The following is a 5411-nucleotide window of genomic DNA, read 5'->3' as shown; positions in this document are numbered from 1 at the left end:
CAGCGTGTTAACTGACTTGTTAAATAAATAAAAACATTATCCCTTTTGGAGAATCATCAAGTATCATTACCTTGTGAAGAGATGCAATAAATCACCTAGATATGATTTCACTTTAGATAGTTATGTCATTATGAATTGTCATTAATGAGCTGAACCCAAAAACTGCCAACCAAAGCAGTGAGTGACTGTTCTAACCACTAGGTGACACCCATACCTTGATTTCTACTCTGAGAGCTTCCCCTTTCCCTATTTCCCAAAGAAACACACACACACAGAGATGAACACACACTTGGACACAGGACACGTACACACACACACACACACACACACACAGCATGCCATAGTGTTTCAAACACCAATGTTTCTGCTCTCAGATTCAATAATAACTTCCAAATGAACGGGGTCACACTAACTCAACCCCCCAAATGAACGGGGTCACACTAACTCAACCCCCCAAATGAACGGGGTCACACTAACTCAACCCCCCAAATGAACGGGGTCACACTAACTCAACCCCCCAAATGAACGGGGTCACACTAACTCAACCCCCCAAATGAAAGGGGTCACACTAACTCAACCCCCCAAATGAACGGGGTCACACTAACTCAACCCCCAAATGAACGGGGTCACACTAACTCAACCCCCCAAATGAACGGGGTCACACTAACTCGACCCCCCAAATGAACGGGGTCACACTAACTCAACCCCCAAATGAACGGGGTCACACTAACTCGACCCCCCAAATGAACGGGGTCACACTAACTCAACCCCCAAATGAACGAGGTCACACTAACTCAACCCCCAAATGAACAGGGTCACACTAACTCAACCCCCCAAATGAACGGGGTCACACTAACTCAACCCCCAAATGAACGGGGTCACACTAACTCAACCCCCAAATGAACGGGGTCACACTAACTCAACCCCCAAATGAACGGGGTCACACTAACTCAACCCCCAAATGAATGGGGTCACACTAACTCAACCCCCAAATGAACGGGGTCACACTAACTCAACCCCCCAAATGAACGGGGTCACACTAACTCAACCCCCAAATGAACGGGGTCACACTAACTCAACCCCCAAATGTATTGTACATAATCACTGCCTGACCAAGTGACAGTTAAAACCTCTCATGCATGACTCTGTAGGAGACCACTCTGAAGTGTGAGAATGGATAAATCTGTTCTCCCCTCTCTGAGACGACAGGCTTTAAACAGGGCTGTGCTGGGATCAGGAGAGAGAGAGAGTTGGAGAGAGAGAGTTGGAGAGAGAGAGAGTTAGAGAGAGAGTTAGAGAGAGAGTTAGAGAGAGAGAGTTAAAGAGAGAGAGAGTTAAAGAGAGAGAGAGTTTGAGAGAGAGAGTTAAGAGAGAGAGAGTTAAGAGAGAGAGAGAGTTTGAGAGAGTTAGAGAGAGAGAGTTAGAGAGAGAGAGTTAGAGAGTGAGTTAGAGTTAGAGAGAGAGAGTTAGAGAGAGAGAGAGTTAGAGAGAGAGAGTTAGAGAGAGAGTTAGAGAGAGAGTTAGAGAGAGAGAGTTAGAGAGAGAGTTAGAGAGTGAGTTAGAGAGAGAGTTAGAGAGAGAGTTAGAGAGAGAGAGTTAGAGAGAGAGTTAGAGAGAGTTAGAGAGAGAGAGTTAGAGAGAGTTAGAGAGAGAGTTAGAGAGAGTTAGAGAGAGTTAGAGAGAGAGTTAAAGAGAGAGAGAGTTTGAGAGAGAGAGAGAGAGAGAGTTAAAGAGAGAGAGAGTTAGAGAGAGAGAGTTAGAGAGAGAGTTAGAGAGAGAGTTAGAGAGAGAGAGTTAGAGAGAGAGAGTTAGAGAGAGAGAGTTAGAGAGAGTTAGAGAGAGAGTTAGAGAGAGAGTTAGAGAGAGAGTTAGAGAGAGAGTTAGAGAGAGAGAGAGAGAGAGTTAGAGAGAGAGAGTTAAAGAGAGAGAGTTAAAGAGAGAGAGTTAAAGAGAGAGAGTTAAAGAGAGAGAGTTAAAGAGAGTTAGAGAGATATGCTTTTCTTTCTCCCATACAGCTCCCCAGCTGTGGCCACAGTGACAGATTACAAGCCAGCCTGTCTGTGTAAGTGTGTGTGTGTGTGTGTGTGTGTGTGTGTGTGTGTGTGTGTGTGTGTGTGTGTGTGTGTGTGTGTGTGTGTGTGTGTGTGTGTGTGTGTGTGTGTGTGTGTGTGTGTGTGTGTGTGTGTGTGTGTGTGTGTGTGTGTGTGTGTGTGTGTGTGTGTGTGTGAGGGTTGTCCTGCTCTCCCTCCATCTGACTGATACTTAGCCTAAAGCATACCACAGAGCCACACTACAATACAAGCCTCCATAGAGAGAGCATGCAGACATGCTTATGCTGATGTTGACTGTACCATGTTGGGAGCAAATACTATTTGAGGAGAACTTTAGTAAATATAACATCCACTGCCATGTGTTGGTGCCTTTGGCTATCCTAAAATATTGAGATGAGTGTGTGTGCGTGTGTCACCATTCCCCAATGGGATTATAATAATTTTGAGAATCTCTTCAAAAAGGTGTGTGATTATGAAGCAGTCGTTTGAACTGCATGAGCAGTGGGCACAGGTGCTTAGTTTCACCGAGAGAGGTCAGTTAACAATATATCCATCAATAATCTTAAACACACAAGACGACAGAAAAGGACTGAAAGGTGACACTGTGGAGAGAGAGTAAACACACTCTCCCTTCACCCGTTGAGCAGAGCGCCAGGCGGCTCGCCCTTCACCCGTTGAGCAGAGCGCCAGGCGGCTCGCCCTTCACCCGTTGAGCAGAGCGCCAGGCGGCTCGCCCTTCACCCGTTGAGCAGAGAGCCAGGCGGCTCGCCCTTCACCCGTTGAGCAGAGCGCCAGGCGGCTCGCCCTTCACCCGTTGAGCAGAGAGCCAGGCGGCTCGCCCTTCACCCGTTGAGCAGAGCGCCAGGCGGCTCGCCCTTCACCCGTTGAGCAGAGAGCCAGGCGGCTCGCCCTTCACCCGTTGAGCAGAGCGCCAGGCGGCTCGCCCTTCACCCGTTGAGCAGAGAGCCAGGCGGCTCGCCCTTCACCCGTTGAGCAGAGCGCCAGGCGGCTCGCCCTTCACCCGTTGAGCAGAGCGCCAGGCGGCTCGCCCTTCACCCGTTGAGCAGAGCGCCAGGCGGCTCGCCCTTCACCCGTTGAGCAGAGCGCCAGGCGGCTCGCCCTTCACCCGTTGAGCAGAGCGCCAGGCGGCTCGCCCTTCACCCGTTGAGCAGAGCGCCAGGCGGCTCGCCCTTCACCCGTTGAGCAGAGCGCCAGGCGGCTCGCCCTTCACCCGTTGAGCAGAGCGCCAGGCGGCTCGCCCTTCACCCGTTGAGCAGAGCGCAGGCGGCTCGCCCTTCACCCGTTGAGCAGAGCGCCAGGCGGCTCGCCCTTCACCCGTTGAGCAGAGCGCCAGCCCTTCACCCGTTGAGCAGAGAGCCAGGCGGCTCGCCCTTCACCCGTTGAGCAGAGCGCCAGGCGGCTCGCCCTTCACCCGTTGAGCAGAGAGCCAGGCGGCTCGCCCTTCACCCGTTGAGCAGAGCGAGCAGAACAGAGTGCCAGGCGGCTCGCCCTTCACCCGTTGAGCAGAGTGCCAGGCGGCTCGCCCTTCACCCGTTGAACAGAGTGCCAGGCGGCTCGCCCTTCACCCGTTGAACAGAGTGCCAGGCGGCTCGCCCTTCACCCGTTGAGCAGAGTGCCAGGCGGCTCGCCCTTCACCCGTTGAACAGAGTGCCAGGCGGCTCGCCCTTCACCCGTTGAACAGAGTGCCAGGCGGCTCGCCCTTCACCCGTTGAGCAGAGTGCCAGGCGGCTCGCCCTTCACCCGTTGAGCAGAGTGCCAGGCGGCTCGCCCTTCACCCGTTGAGCAGAGCGCCAGGCGGCTCGCCCTTCACCCGTTGAGCAGAGAGCCAGGCGGCTCGCCCTTCACCCGTTGAGCAGAGCGCCAGGCGGCTCGCCCTTCACCCGTTGAGCAGAGAGCCAGGCGGCTCGCCCTTCACCCGTTGAGCAGAGCGCCAGGCGACTCGCCCTTCACCCGTTGAGCAGAGCGCAAGGCAGAGCTCCCGGAGTTGGGGATGGGACCGTGCAGGGAGAGACTGACAGACAGCGCAGCAGCAGCGGCCAGTCACAGTTCTCTGCGCCGACCAGTTGTCACCAAAGTGACAGGCAACAGCTGAGAACATACATCTGGAACCCAGGGAGCCTCCACACTTCGACACCCGCTATATTTTAGACCACATTGCTTCAAGTATTGACGTTAGGGTTTTTTCACAAGACCACAACCGACAAGGAAAGTAGACTATTTGTGATCTTATCGGAAGGTCAGGCTAGCTAGACTTTGTTAATGTCCCTTGTAGGCAAGGCTATTTCATTTCTGAAAGCATTCATAATAATTTACAGACCATACATAACGGTCTGTATGTATCATAGAAAGCCCTCTCATACCTTTGCTAAAAAAAAGCCGACACGTTTTCTGAGTCAACAGCAGTGCATTTAAATATGAAAGAGACTGATCGAAAATATACTTCTCTAGATGAACAAATAGCACAAAGCTTATTGTGAATAGTAGCCTAATAAAGTGACTAATTCACTTTTAAAATAGCTTGCTCATGATAAATACTTTCAGAAAATAAAACACACTTCACTGGGCAGCTCAATTCAGGCTCATAAAAGTTAAACGAAATTGCAATATAAACATGTTTCCATTATGCAACAGGCTATCGTTTGATATTTGATACAGGACGCAACATAAATGGTATCCTTACCCAAAAGAGTTCAGTCCTGGTAAACAAAGAATCCAGAACTAATATTCCTTGACGTGTAGAAACGATTCAAGTTACGTCGCATTGGCATGAAATGAAATGTCCAGAAAGCGCACCGTTGTCCCGCAGACTTGTCCCGAATTGCGCGGTTAGATTCGTCCAAATGTCGGCGACTGCATGTTGTAGGCAAAACGAGTGAACTAGGGAGCCTACTTTGTAAAAGTTCATCTATGACTGTCACAGCATCTCCTTATAAATTCACTAGCGCCCCGTTCGTAATAATGGGCTCAACTCGAGCCACACCGAAATGGCATTAGCATTACTCTTTGCCTATTGGCTTAAACAAGCAACCCCCACCAAGAGAGAGAGAGAGAGAGAGAGAGAGAGAGAGAGAGAGAGAGAGAGAGAGAGAGAGAGAGAGAAAGAGAGCGAGAGAGAGACCATGTCTTAGTCATTGAATTTAATTGAGATGGCGGGAGAGAGAGAAAGAGAGAAAGAGAGAGAGGGAGCAAGAGAGAGAGAGAAAGAGAGAGAGAGAGAGAGACATATAGAGAGAGAGACAGAGACATAGAGAGAGAGAGGGAGCGAGAGAGAGAGAGAAAGAGAGAGAGAGACCATATCTTAGTCATTGAATTGAATTGAGATGGCGAGAGAGAAAGAGA

General features: G+C 50.6%; 1 protein-coding gene across 1 annotated transcript in view; it reads right to left on the bottom strand.

Annotated features, from left to right (window-relative positions):
* The window catches only part of LOC118395983 (prickle-like protein 1), a 73726-nt gene extending 68686 nt beyond the window's left edge, over positions 1-5040 (bottom strand). The window contains exon 1 of the mRNA XM_035790107.2: positions 4753-5040. The gene's annotated coding sequence lies outside the window, so the exon portion shown is untranslated. The remainder of the gene's footprint in view (positions 1-4752) is intronic.
* Between the last annotated feature and the right edge of the window lie 371 nt (positions 5041-5411).

Source organism: Oncorhynchus keta, chromosome 17, assembly GCF_023373465.1.
Source record: "Oncorhynchus keta strain PuntledgeMale-10-30-2019 chromosome 17, Oket_V2, whole genome shotgun sequence".
In the NCBI taxonomy this organism is placed as follows: domain Eukaryota; kingdom Metazoa; phylum Chordata; class Actinopteri; order Salmoniformes; family Salmonidae; genus Oncorhynchus; species Oncorhynchus keta.
This window is presented reverse-complemented; position numbering and strand designations above follow the sequence as displayed.